Below are 24299 nucleotides of genomic sequence, written 5' to 3' on the forward strand. Positions count from 1 at the left end.
GGGGGGGGTAGTTAAAGTCGATCCAGGTATATGTTGGGAGATCGATCAGTATACATGCATGTGTGTGTTAGAAGCAAATGAGGCACAAGGAGAAGGATAGAGATAGAGGGATGCATGTAGGAGGTGGTACGAGAGGCATACTATATCGAGCGGGGAGGAGTGTGCGAGTACGAGAACGATGAAAATAGTGGTGGGAGTGAGGCATGGACGGTGACAAGAGAAGAGGGGAAGCTTGTGTTTGTGCTAGGCACACCTGGCTAGAGAGGCATATCGATCGATGTATGCCGTAAAGAAGGAGGTGGGGGCCTACACACACCGTGGGTGAACGACCAAAAGTGAAAAGATGAATTTGCGCGATGGAGCTAGAAAATGCTGAGGGAGGGTGAGAGGGATGCGGGCGTGTGCATGCACAAGAGAGAGTTAGCGCTAGCTACAAAGACAAGAGGGTTCTATGGGTGTAAAAGACGAATAGAGATCATATATACTTCATTATAAAAAGCGAATTCGGATATTTGAAGAATTTATCATAGTGTTTTAAACCGACGCATGTGTGAATAAATATAACGATGATACACATGGTGTGTTTATGAACATGTTATACTACATTTAATATATTTTATCTCTACTCTTATAAACAAACAGAGTTGTTGATGATGGTGTGCCTGCCATCCTGCATTATAGGCCGTCCGATTTATATCTGGCGGATAGCAAGGAAACTATGATGGTTGAAGTTGGCAACAATCATGATTGTAGATTCTTATTGAAATAGAGACACGAATTCAAATTTAGTTCGAATTGCAGCAGTAGTATAGACATTTGGAATGCACTAAAATGTTGGTATGAGTAGGTTACATGCATTATGTAGCTCCTCAGAGATGGATTCAGAGACAGATGACCAGTCCTATTCCCCTACTGAGGTATATGCTCTAACTTGGCACGGTTATACTGCTCATATCATGCATACGTTGTCTTGCATTGCATAGTTTAGACATCATATACACAATATTCAACACCATGTTCTTAGTTCAGACATCATATCGAATGCCCTCTGTTTAGCATATAAATCACATATGTGAATTAAATGATGTGATCCTGATTACTTAGATAACATGTAGGTGAATTATGTCATGCAATCCTGTTTAGTTATTCATCATATCTTTGAATTATGTTATGTTATGCTATGCTATCCAGTTTAGATAGACATCATATATGTGAAATTATGCCATGCTATCCATTTTAGTTAAACAATATACATGTCAACTATTTCATGCCCTCTTTTTTTCCACACTATCTATTGCATCTGTCTCTCATACAATGTTTGTACATTCAACTATGTTTCCTGTTTATCAGCCATTTGAATTGGAGCGGGTGATGCCAGTATCTAGCGGAATAAAAACACGGTCTTCAAATAAAACAGTGCTACCTCTTGGTGGAGATAGCACCCCGGTTGTACATGCACAAGAACAATCCCTACCACACATAACCCAAACTCTCGCAGATTGTACCCCTACTGCGATGGACAGAGAACCAGCTTCACCCAATCTAACCCCAACCCCAGCCGATAGTAACCCAGTTCCTGTTGACACAACACCATCTCCACCACAGAGCTCCCAAACAAGAGCAGCTAGTAAGGCAGCTCCACTGCCCAAAGGGCCAGTACTATCACGGCGAACCCCAACTCCACCAGTTAGTACGCCTATTCCTGTGGAGGAAGCACAACCAGCCAGTCGTAGTTTAGCAGCTATCGCATTTGATGTTGTTAAATCGTATGTGCGTATCTTCCCATCTTGGAAATATTATATTGAAGATAAAGGAAAATGCCAGTTGTAGGTGTATGTCCAGGAGTTATGTGTAAGTAAAGTTATTCATGGCAATTACTTTGCTTCGTCCCATACATCCTACCTCCATGATGGTTATAATATAGCAAAATTTCCCACTTTTCTCTATAGAGAAGGACCGATTTGGAAACTCAGGATGAGGTAACCTGTGCTAATACCTCTGCTATCTTCAAGAATGCTTGGTGGCAGTATCGGAATTACCTGAAGAAAACGTACTTCACCGGCAAAGAAACTCATCAAATTCCCTTACGTTCTCCTGAGACACATTTACTGGACGATGACTGGGAACACCTTGTTGTGTACTGGTCCCGAACCAAGAATGTGGTAAGGTTTATGAGCTCATTTTCTATTTTTAAGTATTATATTCTTGCATCTTACTGTACTCTCTTCATGTAGAACAAGTGCCTAAACCTGAATAACAACTGTTCGAATTTAAGATTCCATTGCTATCATAGTTCAAAAAAGCGCTAGGCGTTAATTGTGCGTTTTGCCACCGCCTTGCACTTTACTGACCAAAGCGCATGCTTATGCGCAGTTATGCACAGATTAAGCATAGTTATGCGCAATGCGTTTTGCCAACGCCTAGAGCCTAGGCGCGCTTAAGCGCTCGCTTAGGCGCGCCTTTTTTAACTATGATTTCTTTGCTCTTGTATCACTGTATTTACTGATACAAACTTATTTTTAAACTGAAGGATCCAATCGAAACTCCAATGGCACAGCAGGTATGTTCACGCATGTTTCTTTAACAGGTTTGCTCTTATCAATAGCTCTTTTGATTTCAATTTCAATTGTGTATACAGTTGACTTTCATATCATGCACATTACTAGCATCACAACAGAGCCAATAGTGTTGTTGTACATGTAGACCCGTGGTACACATCTGAAATCTTGTTGTGCCGTGTAGTTTCCCATGCTTTGTATTCTTTCACTTCTGCTTTGTCTTGAACTGATATGATTTGAACCGTGTCTCTATTTTGATGTGGCAAGACAATGCAGTGACCATAGGACATGGATATATGTTTGTTTGATGCTTTTATTATTTACTAGTACTTGGCAATAGAAGACTTGGTAGTTTAATCCTGTGCACCTTACTAATGAACCATTGTTCACCGAAATGAGTTTCATATACTAGTACATGCTAAACTTCTTATGTGTCTGCTTGTTTCTTCTTTTAGAATGCTGACAGAATATTGGGGAAGAGTGCCTTATTAAGCAATGGTAAAGGAAGTAATGCAGATAAGGTTCAGGATAGTGACACATCCTTGTTGGTCTCCAACAAAGCTGATAAAACAACTAAGGAAGACTATCTTGAAGACAGCGAGACAACCCAAAAGTCCTGTCTTGGTTTAGTGTTCGAGTTACTGGCCACTACCTCTTGCACAAGCTATTCAAACTCAATGTCTTAATCAGTTCGGTTTCTTGAGTCTCAACTACAAGCTGAAAGACATCGATCAGCTGTGCTGCGACAAGAAGCGGAAGGACTGCGGAAGTCCCTGGAGCATTCAGATGCATACTTTCTGGTGCAACAGCAAGCGTTGGAGGATTTTAGCGCCAAACAGGACAGCTTGCTAAGCTTCTTGCCAGCATGGTGGATACCCAGGATAACATTTCTTGAGCTCTTCTGAAGTTGTTTCAGTTATGCTCTTGTTTTGCTGCCGCGTTTATTTGCACTGGTGGCCAATTTTGACGACCAGTGTATGTAATATGCTGCTTTGTTCCCTATATTTGCACTGGTGGCGAACTTTGATGCCCAGTGGATGTAATATGTGTAATAGCAGTAATAGGCTAGCCTTAATTGCTTGCTTATTTATTTCCTTATTGTCTTGTTTAGTTGTTTGCTTGTAGTCACTCCAGTTCTTTTTCTGTGTTTTTCTAGTGGCCACAATAGCCTATTTTTGGTAACTAGGCCAAAATAATCATGGCAACACACAGACTATTGTAACCATGGGCCTCCTGCAGGCCGTATGATCCATGGGCCTTCGTTCGGCCGTAGGACCATTGGCCTTCTATACGGGCCGTAGGATCCATCGGCCTTCTATACGGGCCTTAGGGATCAATGGGCCTTCTACGGGCCATAGGGTCCATGGTCCTTCTATGGGTCATATGATCCATGGGCCTTCTACGGGCCGTACTATCCATGGGCCTCATACAGGCCGTAGGATCCATGGGCCTTCTACGGGGCGTATCATCATTTCGCCAATCATGGGTCATACTATTCGTGGACCATAACGGGCCGTTAATAGGCCATATTTGATAACTCTATGAAAACAGCCCAACGGGTTTTTTTTACATGAAAATGGCCCAACGTATTAACGGTCCGCAAACGGGACGACTGTAACGACGGGCTGAATTTGGCCCACAAGCAGAAAATGACAGTAACGGGCCGTATGTAACCGAATGCTGCAAGTGAGCCCAATAATCAATGGGCCCTGAGAAGGCCGAAAGATAACTTGGGCTGGAAACGGCCCAATGGAATAACGGGTCGTTAATGGGTATAAAGTGATACACTGTTCATTACGGGCCAGTTTCACCACGGGTCGTTAATGGGCCAAGAGTTACAAAGGTCCTCATATGGGCCGAAAGAAGTCATGGGCCACACATGGGCCAGAAGTTAAAACGGGCTGAATCATATTGGACGGCCCAGATGACGCTACTGGGCCTAATTCGGATAGGGCGTAATGGGCCCTGGGTTAGCGAGCTGTAAATGGGCTATATGCGAACAGGCCGTTAACAGGCTTTTCGTGGGCTGGCCCGCCACTTTTTAACCAAGTCAAACAGGCTGGCCTTTTCACAGGAATGGGCCTCTGTTGGGCCGTGCCACATGTCGCCGTATCATATGCGCCTTCGGTCCAATGAGCGGATGACATCTGTCCCAACGGTGAGCCGACACGTGTTTCCTCCAGCCAATGATGATTTTACACGTGGAAAATCCCCATTGGTCGGGGTTGTTAACGGGTTATCGGATCCAAAACCCGACCCGATAGCTTAACGGCATTCCGTTACGGTGGATGCCACGTGTCGGTCACCCTTGACGAAAGCACTTCTGTGACGCGTCATTTATCGTCATGGAAGTGGACACTTCCATGATGATAATTTTGGTAATGTCATGGAACACTTCTACGACAGCACATGTATGACTATCTTGATTCTGTCATAAAATCGTCATGGATGTACATGCATGACAAAAAATGCGACCTACTGTGACAAACATGTATCATCACGGAAGTGTATTTTTTTTGTAGTGCATGGACAAGTAGGAGGCCCTTGCGGCTGTCGCACCAACCCAGCAGCTGGACAAGATTGTGATGCTTTAGTCCGCTGATGATCCTCACCTCTGCCTCGAACTCCTTCCTCCCTTGTGCCGACGACTCCGCTGATAGTACCTTCACCGCCACCGCACAACGGTCGTGGTCACGCTGATAGCGACTATGGGTGTGAGTGTAAGGTGACCTCGGTAAACACTCCCGAAACCGCCTCGCCCGAGCTTCTCCTCCTCCGCGAAGTTGCTCATTGCAGCGACCAGCTCGTGGTAGATGTATCGTCTGGGGCTGCCGGCAGTCACACCTCTTTCGAGGTCAGCTCTGCTGTCACACTCTTCTTCGTTGCCCTCATTTGCTCTTTTTTTCTTGTGTCGCCGCCAACCCAGTACCACCGCCACTGAAAGAACATGTGGTGCCCCCATGTTTGGTTTTGGTAATTGATGACAATCTCTATGGACTAATGGTTTCCTTGAGTTATATTTGAAGGGTTTGTCCAGAGGATTTTCTTGGAGTCCATTTGTTGGTTTCAAGGAGAGTTTGTGATGACCAAGGTGCTATTAAGGAATTATCCAAAGATTGGTCTTACATCATCCAAATGAAGATAGTTGGAAAGATTCAAGGTTGATCAAGACCAAGTCAAAGAGTGAATCAAGTTGATCAACACAAAAAGCATAGAAGATGTACTGAGAGGGATCAAGCGATCCCATGGTATAGTAAGATTGGTCTTACATCATCCAAACGAAGAGAGTTGGAAAGATTCAAGGTTGATCAAGACCAAGTCAAAGAGTGAATCAAGTTGATCAACACACAAAACATAGAAGAGTTCTTTGTCAATTACGCTTTGTGTACTAACCCATGGTCTTTGTGAGAGTTCTTTGTGAGGTTAGGTTGCAGTGTGCAAGTTCAATTAGGATCATCACGAAGAGATCATATGCTTGAAGCTTGCCGTTCATTGTGGTGGCAATGGACTTATGGGAATGTGCCGAAGAAAGGCTCACCCATAGTGGAGTATGGGGGAGCAATCTACTAGTCTTCACCGAGCCAACACAATCAAGAAAGGTGGTCCAACTTGAGGTAGTCAAGATCATCATCATCCAGCTCAAGTGGACTATGTGCAAGGCAAAGGTTTGCCTTGATTGGTTTTCTATTTTATCGGTCTCATGGTGGTAGTTGGGAGACCGGGTTATAGGATCGTTTGTCGTACTATCAAGGGGGGCTCTCGATAAGTAACTTGATCGTATCGTTCGTAGAGATCTCAAACCATTGCATGCTTGCATCATCTTTATTGGTTCTTGTTTGGTTCTTCTCTTTGTGAGTCTTAAAGCTTTTGGTCATCTTGATGACAAGCTCGAGTTCATCGAAAACGGAGTTCACATGCATCTTCTATGATGTTTTCGATGTTGGAGGTTATGCCGGTTCTTCTCTGATGGAGTGTTCACTCCTCTATATCTTAGGCATTCCTCCCTACCTCTTCTTACTATAATCAACAAGCTTGAGTTTGCTCAATTTAGAGCTCATTTCCAGAAGTTATGGAAGTTCAGGGTTTTTTTGTTGCTCCAGCAGTAGTACCACGGTCAGGGCGGTAGTACCACCCATAGGCGGTAGGACTACTTCATAGTACCACTGGCACTGCCGCCCCTGCTGTGGTCTCGATTTTTCATGTCGGGTTTCCATAAAGGACCACATAGGGGAGCGGCAGTAGGGCGTGGTAGTACTGCTTGTAAGTGGTAGTACCGCTTCTACTGCCGCCCCAACTGCTGCTCTGCACTTTGCCCTCCTCTGCTTCCCAGTGGCTGTAGGGAGCAGTTGTATCGCCTATAAGCGGCAGTACCGCACTCAGGGCAGTAGTACCGCAGTAGTGTGTGTAATCTTCTTTCCTCTGTCCTGGTTGCCCTATGCCTGTGCTATCTCTTGAGCACTGTGTTGGTTTTCCCTTGAAGAGGAAAGGGTGATGCAGCAAAGTAGCGTAAGTATTTCCCTCAGTTTTTGAGAACCAAGGTATCAATCCAGTAGGAGGCTCCTCAAAAGTCCCACGCACCTACACAAACAAACAAGAACCTCGCAACCAACGCGATAAAGGGGTTGTCAATCCCTTCACAGTAACTTGCAAAAGTGAGATCTGATAGAGATAATAAGATAAGATAAATATTTTTGGTATTTTTATGAGATAGATTGGAAAGTAAAAGATGCAAATAAAAGTAGATGGAAAACTTATATGATAAAAGATAGACCCTGGGGCCATAGGTTTCACTAGTGGCTTCTCTCAAGATAGCATAAGTATTATGGTGGGTGAACAGATTACTGTCGAGCAATTGATAGAAAAGTGCATAGTTATGAGAATATCTAGGCATGATCATGTATATAGGCATCACGTCCGCAACAAGTAGATCGAAACGATTCTGCATCTACTACTATTACTCCACACATCGACCGACTCCTGCCTGCATCTAGAGTATTAAGTTCATAAGAACAGAGTAACGCATTAAGAAAGATGACATGATGTAGAGGGATAAACTCAAGCAATATGATATAAACCCCATCCTTTTATCCTCAATGGCAACAATACAATACGTGCCTTACTGCCCCTACTTTCACTAGGAAAGGACACTGCAAGATTGAGCCCAAAGCTAAGCACTTCTCCCATTGCAAGAAAGATCAATCTAGTAGGCCAAACCAAACTGATAATTCGAAGAGACTTGCAAAGATAACCAATCATACATAAAAGAATTAAGAGGAGATTCAAATATTTCTCATAGATAAACGTGATCATAAACCCACAATTCATCGGATCTCGATAAACACACCGCAAAAAGAGTTACATCGAATAGATCTCCAAGAAGATCGAGGAGAACTTTGTATTGAGATTCAAAGAGAGAGAAGAAGACATCTAGCTAATAATTATGGACCCGAAGGTCTGTGGTAAACTACTCACAACTCAACGGAGAGGCCTTGGAGATGATGTAGAGGCCCTCCGTGGTTGATTCCCCCTCCGGCGGAGCACTGACGAAGCCTCCAAGATGGGATCTCGCGGATACAGAAGGTTGCGGCGGTGGAAATAGTTTTTCGTGTTGCTCCTAGATGTTTTCAGGGTACGTGGATATATATAGGAGGAAGAAGTAGGTCGGTTGAGCCATGAGGGGCCCACGAGGGTGGGGGGCACGCCCACCCCCTTAGGGCACGCCAGGCACCCTCGTGGCCGCCTCATTTGCTGCTTGACGTCCACTCCAAGTCTCCTGGATTGTGTTTGTTCCGAAAATATCGCTCCCGAAGGTTTCATTCCATTTGGACTCCGTTTGATATTCCTTTTCTTCGAAACACTGAAATAGGCAAAAAAACAGCAATTCGGGCTGGGCCTCCGGTTAGTAGGTTAGTCCCAAAAATGATATAAAAGTGTAAAGTAAAGCCCATAACATCCAAAACGGGTAATATAATAGCATGGAACAATCAAAAATTATAGATACGTTGGAGACGTATCAAGCATCCCCGAGCTTAATTCCTGCTCGTCCTCGAGTAGGTGAATGATAAAAACAGAATTTTTGATGTGGAATGCTACCTAGCATAATTCTTAATGTAATTTTCTTTATTGTGGCATGAATGTTCAGATCCAAATGATTCAAAATAAAAGTTCATATTGACATAAGAAATAGTAATACTTCAAGCATACTAACAAAGTAATCATGTCTTCTCAAAATAACATGGATTTAGAAGGTTCATCCCTACAAAATCATATAGTTAGGCTATGTTTCATTTTCATTACACAAAATACTCCCATCAAGAACAACCCCAGTTTCAGCCAAGCAATTGGTTCATACTTTTTAACGCGCTTCAGCTTTTTTCAACTCTCACGCAATACATGAGCGTGAGCCATGGATATAGCACTATGGGTGGAATAGAATATGATGATGGAGGTTGTGTGGAGAAGATAAAAAAAAAGAGAAAGTCTCACGTTGACGAGGATAATCAACGGACTATGGAGATGCCCATCAATTGATGTCAACATGAGTAGGGATTTCCATGCAACGGATGCACTAGAGCTATAAATGTATGAAAGCTCAACAAAAGAAACTAGTGGGTGTGCATCCAACTTGCTTGCTCACGAAGACCTAGGGCATTTTGAGGAAGCCCATTGTTGGAATATACAAGCCAAGTTCTATAATGAAAAATTCCCACTAGTATATGAAAGTGACAGCATATGAGACTCTCTACATGAAGAACATGCTGCTACTTTGAAGCACAAGTGTGGAAAAGGATAGTAACATTGTCCCCCTTTTTTGGGCCATTCTTTTTTTATTTGGCCTTTTTTTTCTTGTTCTCTTTTTTTTCTTGGCCTTTTTTTATTTGGCCTTTCCCTTTTTTTATTTGGGGACAATGCTCTAATAATGATGATCATCACACTTCTATTTATTTACAACTCATGAATTACAACTTGAAACTAGAACAAGATATGACTCTATATGAATGCCTCCGGTGGTGTACCAGGATGGGCAATGAATCAAGAGTGACATGTATGAAAAATTATGAAAGTGGCTTTGCCACAAATACGATGTCAACTACATGATCATGCAAGGCAATATGACAATGATGATGCGTGTCACGATAAACGGAATGGTGGAAAGTTGCATGGCAATATATCTCCGAATGGCTATGGAAATGCCATAATAGGTAGGTATGGTGGTTGTTTTGAGGAAGATATAAGGAGGTTTATGTGTGATAGAGCGTATCGTATCACGGGGTTTGGATGCACCGGTGAAGTTTGCACCGACTCTCAAGGAGAGAAAGAGCAATGCACGGTATCGAAGAGGCTAGCAATGATGGAAGGGTAAAAGTGCGTATAATCCATGGACTCACATTAGTCATAAAGAACTCATATACTTATTGCAAAAGTTTTATTAGCCCTCAAAGCAAAGTACTACTACGCATGCTCCTAGGTGAAGGGTTGGTAGGAGTTAACCATCGCACGATCCCGACTTCCACTCATAATGAAGGCAATCAAAAGAGCATCCCATGCAACAAATTTGTTACACAACTTTTACCATACGTGCATGCTATGGGACTTGCCAACTTCAACACAAGTATTCTTTAAATTCACAATTACCCAACTAGCATGACTCTAATATCACCACCTCTATATCTCAAAACAATTATCAAGCATCAAATTGATCATAGCATCCAATTCACTTCCTATGATAGTTTTTATTATACCCAACTTGGATGCCCATCATTCTAGGACCAACTTTTTAACCATAGAAAATACCAGTATGTTCTAAAAGACTCTCAAAATAATATAAGTGAAGCATGAGATATCAACAATTTCTACAAAATTTAACCAGTGTCGTGCTCTAAAAGATATAAGTGAGGCACTAGACCAAAATTATCTAGCTCAAAAGATATAAATGAAGCACATAGAGTATTCTAATAAATTCCAAATCATGTGGGTTTCTCCCAAAAGGTGTGTACAGAAAGGATGATTGTGTTAATATAAAAAGCAAAGACTCATATTATACAAGACGCTCCAAGCAAAACACATATCATGTGGCGAATAAAAAATATAGCTCCAACTAAAGTTACCGATAGACGAAGACGAAAGAGGGGATGCCTTCCGGGGCATCCCCAAGCTCAGGCTTTTGGTTGTCCTTGGATTATATTGGGGTGCCATGGGCATCACCAAGCTTAGTCTCTTGCCACTCCTTATTCCGTAGTCCATCAAATCTTTACCCAAAACTTGAAAACTTCACAACACAAAACTCAACAGGAAATCTCATAAGCTCCGTTAGTGCAACAAAGAAAAACCACCACATAAGTTACTGTAATGAACTCATTCTTTATTTATATTTTTGTTAAACCTACTGTATTCCAACTTCTCTATGGTTCATACCCCCCGATACTAGCCATAGATGCATCAAAATAAGCAAACAACGCACGAAAAACAGAATCTCTCAAAAACAGAACAGTCTGTAGCAATCTGTAACTTTCGAGTACTTCTGGTACTCTAAAAGTCCTACCAAAATAGGAAGTCCTGTGCAATTTGTCTGTTGATCTACTGCAAAAAGAATCAATGCAAAATCACGTTTCTGTGATTTATTAAAATTATTCTCGTGGGTGCAAAAGTTTCTGTTTTTCAGCAGAATCAAATTAACTATCACCGTAGGTTATCCTATAGGTTCTACTTGGCGCAAACCATAACTAAAACATAAAACCACATCCAGACATAGGCTATATGAAATATTTATTACTAAACAGAAGCAAAAAGCGAGGAAAAAAATAAAATTGGGTTGCCTCCCAACAAGCGCTATCGTTTAACGCCCCTAGCTAGGCATAAAAGCGAGGATAGATCTAAGTGTTGCCTCTTTGGCATTCAATTCATAAGTGGCACGCATAATAGATTCATAAGGTAGTTTAACTTTCTTTCTAGGGAAGTATTCCATGCCTTTCCTTAATGGAAATTGGAATCTAATGTTCCCTTCCTTCATATCAATAATTGCACCAATCGTTCTAAGGAAAGGTCTACCAAGAATAATAGGACATGAAAGATTGCAATCTATATCAAGAACAATGAAATCTACGGGCACATAATTCCTATTTGCAACAATAAGAACATCCTTGATCCTTCCCATAGGTTTCTTAATGGTGGAATCCGCAAGGTGCAAGTTTAAAGAGCAATCATCAAAATCATGGAAACCTAACACCTCGCATAAATTTTTGGAATCGTGGAAATACTAGCACCCAAATCACATAAAGCATAGCATTCATGATATTTCATTTTAATTTTTATATTAGGTTCCCACTCATCATAAATTTTTCTTGGAATAAAAACTTCCAATTCAAGATTTTCCTCATAAGATTGCATCAAGGCATCAATAATATGTTTCGTAAAAGCTTTATTTTGACTATAAGCATGAGGAGAATTCAACACGGATTGCAACAAGGAAATAAAATCTATTAAAGAACAATTATCATAATTAAATTCCTTGAAATCCACAATAGTGGGTTCAATGCTATGTAAAGTTTTGACCACACCAATCCCACTTTTACCAAATTTAGCATCAAGATCTAAAAACTCCAAATCATTGTGACGCCTTTTAAATAAATTTCACTCATCTCCAGTCCCACTATTATCAAGATTCATATTGCAAAACAAATATTTAATAGGGGACACATCAATAACTTTTAGATCTTCATCATTATTATCATGAAAACTAGAAGAACACGCTCTTACAAAGCAATCTTTCTTAGCACGCATCCTAGTGGTTCTTTCTTTGCACTCATCAATGAAAATTCTCATGGCTTTGAGAGACTTAGTGATATCATGCTTAGGTGGAATAGATTTAAGTTTAAAAGAATCAACATGAAGCGAAAGTCTATCAACGTTCTGATACGTCTCCAACGTATCTATAATTTTTGATTGTTCCATCCTATTATATTACCCGTTTTGGATGTTTATGGGCTTTACTTTACACTTTTATATCATTTTTGGGACTAACCTACTAACCGGAGGCTCAGCCCGTATTGCTGTTTTTTGCCTATTTCGGTGTTTCGAAGCAAAGGAATATCAAACGGAGTCCAAACGGAATGAAACCTTCAGGGGCGATCTTTTTGGAACAAACGTGATCCAGAGGACTTGGAGTGCAAGTCAAGAAGCAATCGAGGAGGCCACGAGGGTGGAGGGCGCGCCTCCTATCTCGTGGGAAACTCGGGCGTCCACTGACCTACTTCTTCCTCCTATATATACCCACGTACCCCGAGAACATCGGAGGCGACCACAAAAAACTATTTGCACCATCGTAACATTCTGTATCCGCGCGATCCCATCTTAGAGCCTTCGCCGGTGTTCCACCGGAGGGGGAATCAACCACGGAGGGCTTCTACATCAACACCATAGCCTCTCTGATGAGTTGTGAGTAGTTTACCACAAACCTTCGGGTCCATAGTTATTAGCTAGATGGCTTCTTCTCTCTCTTTGGATCTCAATACCATGTTCTCCTTGATCTTCTTGGAGATCTATTCGATGTAACTCTTTTTGCGGTGTGTTTGTCGAGATCCGATGAATTGTGGGTTTATGATCAAGTTTATCTATGAGAAATATTTAAATCTCCTCTGAATTCTTTTATGTGTGATTAAGTTATCTTTGCAAGTCTCTTCGAATTATCAGTTTGGTTTGGCCTACTAGATTGATCTTTCTTGCAATGGGAGAAGTGCTTAGCTTTGGGTTCAATCTTGCGGTGTCCTTTCCCAGTGACAGCAGGGACAGCAAGGCACGTATTGTATTGTTGCCATCGAGCATAAAAATATGGGGTTTATATCATATTGCATGAGTTTATCCCTCCACATCATGTCATCTTTCTTAATGCGTTACTCTGTTCTTTATGAACTTAATACTCTAGATGCATGCTGGATAGCGGTCGATGTGTGGAGTAATAGTAGTAGATGCAGGCAGGAGTCGGTCTACTTGTCACGGATGTGATTCCTATGTACATGATCATGCCAAGATAATCTCATAATTATTCACTTTTCTATCAATTGCTCGACAGTAATTTTTTCACCCACCGTAATACTTATGCTATCTTGAGAGAAGCCACTGGTGAAACCTATGGCCCACGGGTCTATCTTTTATCATATAAGCTTTCAATCTACTTTTATTTGCATCTTTAATTTTCCAATATATATTATAAAATACCAAAAATATATTTATCTTATCATATTATCTCTATCAGATCTCACTTTTGCAATTGGCTTGAAGGGATTGACAACCCCTTTATTGCGTTGGTTGCGAGTTCTTGTTTGTGTGTGTAGGTGCGTGGGACTTTTGAGGAGCCTCCTACTGGATTGATACCTTGGTTCTCAAAAACTGAGGGAAATACTTACGCTACTATTGCTGCATCACCCTTTCCTCTTCAAGGAAAACCAACGCAAGCTCAAGACGTAGCAACAAGGATTTCTAGCACCGTTGTCGGGGAGGTCTTCGCTCAAGTCAAGACATACCAAGTACCCATCACAAACTCATCTCCCTCGCATTTACATTATTTGTCATTTGCCTCTCGTTTTCCTCTCCCCCAGTTCACCCATGCCGTTTTATTCACCCTCTCTTTCCCAATCCCCTCTCTCTTTCGTTTGCCTTTTTGTTTGCTTGTGTGTTGGATTACTTGTCGCGATGGTGCAAGATAATACCAAATTGTGTGCTTTCACCATTACCACAATAATGATTTCCTTAGTACTCCAATTGCTCCTCTTAATGTTATTGAGTCTTGTGAAATCAATACTGCTTTGCTGAATCTTGTTATGAAAGATCAATTCTCCGACCTTCCTAGTGAAGATGCCGCGACCCATATAAACAACTTTGTTGATTTGTGTGAGATGCAAAAGAAGAAAGATACGGATAATGATATTGTCAAATTTAAGTTATTTCCGTTTTCACTTAGAGATCGTGCTAAAGTTTGGTTTTCGTCTTTGCCTAAGAATAGTATTGATTCATGGAACAAGTGCAAAGATGCTTTTATCTCTAAGTATTTTCCTCCCGCTGAGATCATCACTCTTAGGAATGATATTATGAATTTTAAACAACTTGATCATGAGCATGTTGCCCAATCTTGGGAAAGAATGAAATTAATGATTCGCAATTGCCCTGCTGATGGTTTGGATTTATGGATGATCATACAAATTTTTTATGCCGGATTGAATTTTGCTTCTAGAAATCTTTTAGATTCGGCCGCGGCAGGCACGTTTATGGAAATCACCTTAGTAGAAGCTACTAAACTACTTGATAATATTATGGCTAATTATTCTCAATGGCACACCGAAAGATCTACTAGTAAAAAAGTGCATGCTATAGAAGAAATTAATGTTTTGAGTGGAAAGATGGATGAACTTATGAAATTTTTTGCTACTAAGGGTGCTCCTATTGATCCCAATGATATGCCTTTTTCTACTTTGATTCAGAATAATAATGAATCTATGGATGTGAATTTTGTTGGTAGGAATAATTTTGGTAAAAATGCTTACAGAGGAAACTTTAATCCTAGACCGTTCTCTAGTAATTCCTCTAATAATTATGGAAATTCCTAAAATAATTCTTATGGTAATTATAATAAGATGCCCTCTGATTTTGAGAATAGTGTGAAAGAATTTATGATCCCTCAAAAGAATTTTAATGCCTTGCTTGAAGAAAAATTGCTCAAAGTTGATGATTTGGCTAGGAACAATGATAGACTCTTGCTTGATGTTGATTCTTTTAAACTTAGATCTACTCCTCCTAAGCATGATATCAATGAGTCTCTCAAAGCTATGAGAATTTCCATTGATGAGTGCAAAGAAAGAACCGCTAGATTGCGTGCTAAGAAAGATGGCTTTATAAAAGCGTGTTCTTCTAGTTTCCATGAAAATAATGATGGAGATCTTAAAGTTATTGATGTGTCCCCTATTAGATCTTTGTTTTGCAATATGAATCTTAAAAATAATGGAACTAGAGATGAGTCAACTTTAGTTAAAAGGCGTCCCAATGATTCGGAGTTTTTAGATCTTGATGCTAAAATTGGTAAAAGTGGGATTGGAGAGGTCAAGACTTTAAATAGCATTGAACCCACTATCTTGAATTTCAAGGAATTTAATTATGATAATTGTTCTTTAGAATATTGTATTTCCTTCTTGCAATCCGTTGTGAATTCTCCTCGTGCTTATAGTCAAAATAAAGCTTTTACCAAACATATTGTTGATGCCTTGATGCAATCTTTTGATGAAAAACTTAATTTGGAAGTTTCTATACCTAGAAATATGATGAGTGGGAACCTACTATAAAGATTAGAATTAAAGATCCTGAGTGTTATGCTTTATGTGATTTGGGTGCTAGTGTTTCCACGATTTCGAAAACTTTATGTGATATTCTAGGTTTCCATGATCTTGATGATTGATGTTTAAATTTGCACATTGCGGATTCCACCATTAAAAAGCCAATGGGAAGGATCAATGATGTTCTCATTGTTGCAAATAGGAATTTGGTGCCCGTAGATTTTATCGTTCTTGATACAGATTGCAATCTTTCTTGTCCTATTATTCTTGGTAGACCTTTCCTTAGAACGATTGGTGCAATTATTGATATGATGGAAGGGAATATTAAATTCCAATTTACATTAAGGAAAGGCATGGAGAACTTTCCAAGAAATAAAGTTAAATTACCTTATGAATCTATCATGCGAGCTACTTATGAATTGAGTGCCAAAGATGGCACCACTTAGATCTATCCTCGCTTTTATCCCAAGCTAGGGGCGTTAAAGGATAGCGCTAGTTGGGAGGCAACCCAATGTTATTTGTGTTTTGTGTTTTTGTTTTTTTAGTAATAAATTTTGCATCTACCTTCTGTTTAGATGTGTTTTTATGTTTAATTAGTGTTTGTGCCAAGTAGAACCTATAGGATAACCTATGGTGATAGTTAATTTGATTCTGCTGAAAAACAGAAACTTTGCGCGCACGAAAATAATTTTATTAATTCAAAGAAACGTGCTTTTGCGTTGATTCTTTTTTCTGTAGATTAATAGATAAATTTCCCAGGACTTCGTATTTTTGTAGGATTTGTAGAATTCCATAAGTATTCGAGAGTTACAGATTGCTACAGACTGTTCTGTTTTTGAGAGATTCTGCCTTTCGTGTGTTGATATCTTAATTTGATGCATCTATGGCTAGTATTAAGTGGTATGAACCATAGAGAACTTGAAATACTGTAGTTTTAACACCAATATGAATAAATAATGATTTCATTACAGTACCTTATGTGGTGGTTTTTATTTCTTTCACTAACGGAGCTTATGAGATTTCCTGTTGAGTTTTGTGTTGTGAAGTTTTCAAGTTTTGGGTAAAGATTTTATGGACTATGGAATAAGGAGTGGCAAGAGCCTAAGCATGGGGATGCCCATGGCACCCCAAGATATTCAAGAATATCCAAAAGCCTAATCTTGGGGATGCCCCCGGAAGGCATCCCCTCTTCCGTCTTCGTCTATCGGTAACTTTACTTGGAGCTATATTTTTGTTCGCCATTTGCTTGGAGCGTCTTGTATGATATTATTCTTTGATTTTTAGTTTTCCACAACCATCCTTGCTGTACACACCTTTTGGGAGAAGCCCAATTGATTAGAATTTATTAGAATACTCTATGTGCTTCACTTATATCTTTTAGAGCACGGTGGTGGCCTAATTTTGAAGAAATTGTTGATCTCTCATGCTTCACTTATATTATTTTGAGATTCTTTTAGAACAGCATGGTATTTTCTATGGTTATGAATTTGGTCCTAGAATGATGAGCAACCAAGTTGGGTATAATAAAAACTATCATAGAAAGTGCATTAAACACTAGGATCAATTTGATGCTTGATAATTGTTTTGAGATATAAAGCTGGTAATATTAGAGTCATGCTAGTGGGTAATTATGAAATTGAGAAATACTTGTGTTGAAGTTGGCAAGTCCCGTAGCATGCACGTATGGTAAAGGCTGTGTGACAAATTTGTTGCATGAGGTGCTCTTTTAATTGCCTTCCTTATGAGTGGAGGTCGGGATCGCGCGATGGTTAACTCCTACCAACCCTTCCCCTAGGAGCATGCGTAGTAGTACTTTGCTTCGAGGGCAAGTAGACTTTTGCAATAAGTATATGAGTTCTTTATGACTAATGTGAGTCCATGGATATATGCACACTCACCCTTCCACTTTGCTAGCCTCTATTGTGCCGCGCAACTTTCGCCGGTACCATGTACCCATTATTTACCTTCCTTAAAATAGCCACCATACCTACCTATTATGGCATTTCCATAGCCATTCCGAGATATATTGCCATGCAACTTTCCACCATTCCGTTATTATGACACGCTCCATCATTATCATATTGCTCTTAGCATGATCATGTAGTTGACATCGTATTTGTGGCAAGGCCACCCTCATAATTTTCATACATGTTACTCTTGATTCATTGCATATCCCGATACACCGTCGGAGGCATTCATATAGAGTCATATTTTGTTCTAAGTGTTGAGTTGTAATTCTTGAGTTGTAAATTAATAAAAGTGTGATGATCTTCATTATTAGAGCATTGTCCCAAGTGAGGAAAGGATGATGAAGACTATGATTCCCCCATAAGTCGGGATGAGACTTCGGACTTTAAAAAGAAAAAAAAGGCCAAAGAGGCCACCAAAAAAAGCAAAAAAAGAGAAAGGCCAAATAAAAAAATGAATGAGAGAAAAAGAGAGAAGGGCAATGCTACTATCTTTTTTCCACACTTGTGCTTCAAAATAGCACCGTGATCTTCATGATAGAGAGTCTCTTGTGTTGTCACTTTCATATACTAGTGGGAATTTTTCATTATAGAACTTGGCTTGTATATTCCAATGATGGGCTTTGAAAGCACAAGTGCTCCCTAGGTGGTTTTGGTAATTAATGTCAACATATCTCTTGTTGGACTAACACTTTTATCTAGTATATTTCGGATAAGTTCAACAATGGAGTGGCATGGACTAAAGGATGTGGAACTCCTTCAAGATGCTAAGGACAAAGGATTGGCTCAAGCTTCAAGATCAAGACTCTGCATTTTATGTTTTAGTGATCCAAGATCACATTGAGTCTATAGGAAAAGCCAATACTATCAAGAAGGGATGAGGTTTTTCTTAATGAGTTTCTTGCTCCACAGTGCTTAGTGATATGCTCCAAAACCCTCAACTACTTTCCCACATCAACATATGACCTAAACCTAAAGTCAAACTCGGACCCACCGATTCTTTCTATCCGGCGCCACCGAGTTGAGATGTCATAGCCACTGCCACAAACCCTAGGCAAATCGATCTCACCGATAGGGATTTCGGTCTCACCGAGATGGGATTGTAATCTCTCTGTGTATGTCCATTACCAAAATCGGTCTCATCGAGTTTGTGTAATCGGTATTACCGAGATTATAATGCAAACTCTCTGGTTAACTTATTACCAAATCGGTCCCAGCGAGTTTGAGTAATCGGTCCCACCGAGTTTGCCTGGCCAACTCTCTGGTTAGCTAATTACCAAAATCGGTCTCACCGAGTTTGTGTAATCAGTCTCACCAAGATTACGTTATGCCCTAACCCTAACCATATCGGTCCTACCGAGTTGCATTTCGGTCCCACCAAAAATCCTAACGGTCACTAGGTTTACTAAATCGGTCTGACTGAGTTTGTTGATTCGGTCCCACCGAGATTGGTAAATTGTGTGTAACGGTTAGATTTTGTGTGGAGGCTATATATACCACTCCACCTCCTCTTCATTTGTGGAGAGAGCCATCAGAACAAACCTATACTTCTAACTTACCAGTTCTGAGAGAGAACTACCTACTCATATGTTGAGGCCAAGATATTCCATTCCTACCATATGAATCTTGATCTCTACCCTTCCCCAAGTTTCTTTCCACTCAAATCTTCTTTCCACCAGATCCAAATCCTATGAGAGAGAGTTGAGTGTTGGGGATACTATCATTTGAAGCACAAGAGCAAGGAGTTCATCATCAACGCACCATTTGTTACTTCTTGGAGAGTGGTGTCTCCTAGATTGGCTAGGTGTCACTTGGGAGCCTCCGACAAGATTGTGGAGTTGAACCAAGGAGTTTGTAAGGGCAAGGAGATCGCCTACTTCGTGAAGATCTACCGCTAGTGAGGCAAGTCCTTCATGGGCGACGGCCATCATGGGATAGACAAGGTTGCTTCTTCGTGGACCCTTCGTGGGTGGAGCCCTCCGTGGACTCGCGCAACCATTACCCTTCGTGGGTTGAAGTCTCCATCAACGTGGATGTACGATAGCACCACCTATCGGAACCACGCCAAAAACATCCGTGTCTCCAATTGCGTTTGAATCCTCCAAAACCCTTCCCTTTACATTCTTGCAAGTTGCATGCTTTACTTTCCGCTGCTTATATACTCTTTGCATGCTTGCTTGAATTGTGTGAAGATTGCTTGACTTGTGCTAAAATTGCTAAAATCTGCCAAAGACTAAAATTGGGAAAAGGCTTAGTTTTTAAGTGGTCAAGTAGTCTAATCACCCCCTCCCTCTAGACTTACTCACTACTTCTTCTCAAGGTCCTACAGGCTTCCTCAAAATGCGCTAGGTCTTCGTGAGCAAGCAAGTTGGATGCACACCCACTTAGTTTCTTTTGTTGAGCTTTCATATATTTATAGCTCTAGTGCATCCGTTGCATGGTAATCCCTACTCACTCACATTGATATCTATTGATGGGCATCTCCATAGCCCGTTGATACGCCTAGTTGATGTGAGACTATCTTCTCCCTTTTTGTCCTCAGAACCACCACCATATACCACCATAGTGCTAAGTCCATGGCTTGCGCTCATGTATTGCATAAGAGTTGAAAAAGCTGAAGCACGTTAAAAAGTATGAACCAATTGCTTGGCTGAAACCGGGGTTGCATGAGGGGAGTATTTTGTGTAATGAAAATGAAGCATGGCCTAATTATATGATTTTGTAGGGATAAGCTTTCTTTGGTTATGCTATTTTGATAGGACATGATTATTTGTTAGTATGCTTCGAAGTATTATCATTTTTATGTTATATAAGCTTTTATCTTGAATAATATGGATCTAAACAATCATGCCACAATAAAGAAAATTACATAGAGAATTATGCTAGGTAGCATTCCACATCAAAAATTCTGTTTTTATCATTTACGTACTCAACGACGAGCAGGAATTAAGCTTGGGGATGCTTGATACGTGTCCAACATATCTATAATTTTTTATTGTTCAATGATATTATATTACCCGTTTTGGATGTTTATGGGCTTTACTTTACAGTTTTATATCATTTTTGGAACTAACCTACTAACCGAGGACCAGCCCGTATTGCTGTTTTTTTTCCTATTTCAGTGTTTCGAAGAAAAGGAATATCAAACGGAGTCCAATGTCAGGACCCCGACTCGATGTCACATCGATCTAGCCGGTAACACCTCATATCACTTTGCGGCCTCACGCACGGTATCCCACGGGTGTCGCCTTACCTTCGCCCGGGACCGTTTGCGCCTTTTGGCTCACGTATATGATAGTGTCGCTAGCATCCATATGATAAGGAGCCCGGGCTGACATGACTAGTCGTAAACCCAAAGTGGCACAGACTTACAGGGACAGGCATCCATGACCCAGCTTCGAACGTGTCGGTCATCAGCAAGTGGGTCCGGGCTGTAGCACTGGGCTAGCAGGACTCCGGTAAACCGGGCTGTAGCGGGCTAACAGGACTCCGGTACTCAATGCGTGACATTTCCCCGAAGGGACAGACACCGGAACGAAGAAGGACACATGTCGGCCAGCCTAAGTGTTCCAGAGCAGTAGCAAGCTACCATGGCTCAGCGGTAACACTAGGAGACATTTCCCGGTAAGAGAGGCTACTAAAGATAAACAACTAGATAGTCAGATCCCACACATACCAAGCATTTCAATCATACACACAATATGCTCGATATGTGCAAATACAACAAGGCATCACAACATGACTCTACGACACAAGTACTTTATTTAAGGCTCAGCGAGCCATACATAACATACACAAGGTACGGGTCACACGACCCAGCATTCAAGTCATACAGTCATGCAAACTAGCAGCGGAAGTAACTTGTCTGAGTACAGACAACTAGAAAAATAGAAGAGGCTTGGAAAGCCTAGCTATACTACGAGGTCCTTCACAAGCTCAGGATCACCACCTGGGCCTTAGCCTACTCATTGATGTCAACGTCTACGTAGAACCCATCAGAAGGGGTTGCAGCGTCTTCTGTAAAATGTAAATTATAGCAACATGAGTACAAAGGTACTCAGCAAGACTTACATCAGATCCTACATACATGCATATTATCAAGAAGGGTTGGTGGAGTTATTGCAGCAAGCCAGCTTTGACTCTTGGCTAGGCTAACCTACGAGACTCCAACTTGAAATGGTTTTGCGCACACGAGTCCACTACTCACCACTTCAATACACTACCGAGGATCCACCTCCGTCTTCCTACGGAAGAGCCATCCTCGGCACTCACACTTATCTTGAGGCTTTTAGTAGTTTCCATTTACTTGTCTATGAACTGCATAGGCAACCAAGTAGTCCTTTACCGCGGACACGGCTATTCGAATAGATCATGATAACCCTGCAGGGGTGTACTTCTTCATACATGTTTCCACCACTTAGCGTCTGCACACGACATGTGCTCGGCAGACTTCAAGCGAAAGCCGACGTGGGTGTAGACCACGACCTACCTAAACACCTAAGCCTCTAGTCCAGGTTTATTGCCTATCCAGGTTCCATCCACAGGGAGTCCGGCCGAGGTTTCCCATACGGCCCCGAACGATGTGAACAGGGTTCCCGAGATACCTAACGGGTATTCGGTACACCCGGCCACGTACCTACCGCATCACAGCCCACCCCTACGGTCAGCGCTGTCCACGGCCTCCAGTAGGCTACAAACACCAGAAACTACTTGCAACTCCTGGACAGAGAGCTAGGGTGAATAAGAAGTCGAGCAGGGTCATATTTCAGGGCCCAATGCATGGTAGTAGTTGTATCTTAAATCACACATACAGATCTCAGTGCTTAAGGTCGGCTTCAATGAAACAACCCACCATGTACTCCTACATGGCCTCTCATTGATACCTTTACCAAATCGTGTTCACCACACCACTCTCATTACCGACATAATCATTTCACTCTAGCCCATCACCCAGATGAACCAGACCTGACACGACTCTAAGCATAGCAGGCATAGCAAGGTAGGAACAACACATACATACGGCTCAATCAACTCCTACACATGCTAGTGGGTTTCATCTAGTTACTGTGGCAATGACAGGTCATGCAGAGGAAATGGGTTCAACTACCGTAGCACACAGCAGTTTGAAACGCGTTGTCTTAATGCAGTAAAAGAGAGCAGGAGCGAGAACATGGGATTGTATCGATATGATCAAATGGTTGGTTGCTTGCCTGATGGTTCGATGCACTGATACGGTTCTTCGTTAGGGTAATCACGGTACTCCTCGGAGGCAGAACCTGCCGCAAGAACACAGACACGCAACCATCACCAAACAATGTGCAACAATATGATGCATGCATGAAACATAGCAATATGAGTGTGTTGGGCTAATGCAACTAAGACCAGAAGGGTTTGTACCAATTTGAATCAAAGATTCAAATTTCAAACTCAAATATGGTCCTTTAAAGTGTTTTTTCCTTGTTCTGCATTAAACATCAAGTTAACTTGTTTAGTCATGCATGAAAATAGTACAGATGGATAGATTGGATTTTTCTGATCATTTTTCATATATAATTTGTCTGATTTGGAGTTACAGAATAAAAGTTATGAATTTTTGAAGTTTAAACTATATTCTGGAATTTCCTATATTAGATTAATCCAGAAAATCAATTATTGCGTCAGCCTGACGTCAGCAGGTCAACGGGACACGTCCGGGTCAAACCTGATAGTGGGTCCCGCGTGTCAGTGTGATTAGATTAATTAAAATTTAATTAAAACTAAACCTGTTTAATTAGCAGGGTTGGGCCCCACCTGTCATTGACTCAGGGGAGTCAACCAGGGCCCACCGTGGTCAAACCCAGGTCGGCTGCACCGGCGTTTAGCCGCCGGCGAGCCCGACGAGGCGGCGGAAGTGGTTTTGGCTGTTTCGGCCACCAAATGGGTCGCGGAGACCACCGGAGTGGAGCTGAGGACGAGCCGCAGCTCTTGGTGGAGTCCGTTGGGGTCGGGGTGGCCGGAGTTGGCGCCGGCGACGACTTTGGCGGCCACCGGGGTTCGGCCGAAGACGAACTTGACGCTAGAGGGGTCGGCGAGGCGCGGGGAGTAGCTAGCTAGGTGCTACGTGACACGGTGAGCATGATGGACACCGTGGAGTGGTCGGAGGGTGACCGGGAGCACGTCAGCGACGAGCTCCACGGCGGTGGGTGCGGTTGAGCTCCGGGAGGTTGCTACACGGCTCGGGAGCAAGAAAAGGAGGGGGGAAAGATGGCTAAGCTCACAGTGAGTGCGACAAAGCCCTTGGTGCGGCCGGAGATGGACCGGAGCGACGACGGCATTGAAGGGGATCTCCGGCGACAGCGGTTCGGGCGGGGTCGTTGCGGTGGACTCTGGGCGTTGCGAGCGCTCGGGGCTCGGCTTGCTCGATGGAGTGGACAGCGGCGGAGCTCCTGGACACGATGAGAGGACGCACGGGCGGC

At 41.8% G+C, this 24299-nt stretch overlaps 1 pseudogene; it reads right to left on the bottom strand.

Moving 5' to 3' along the window:
• Positions 1–24299, bottom strand: part of LOC119339440 — a 74093-nt pseudogene that overhangs the window by 30605 nt on the left and 19189 nt on the right.

The sequence above is a fragment of the Triticum dicoccoides genome, chromosome 7B (genome assembly GCF_002162155.2).
Source record: "Triticum dicoccoides isolate Atlit2015 ecotype Zavitan chromosome 7B, WEW_v2.0, whole genome shotgun sequence".
NCBI classification, from domain to species: domain Eukaryota; kingdom Viridiplantae; phylum Streptophyta; class Magnoliopsida; order Poales; family Poaceae; genus Triticum; species Triticum dicoccoides.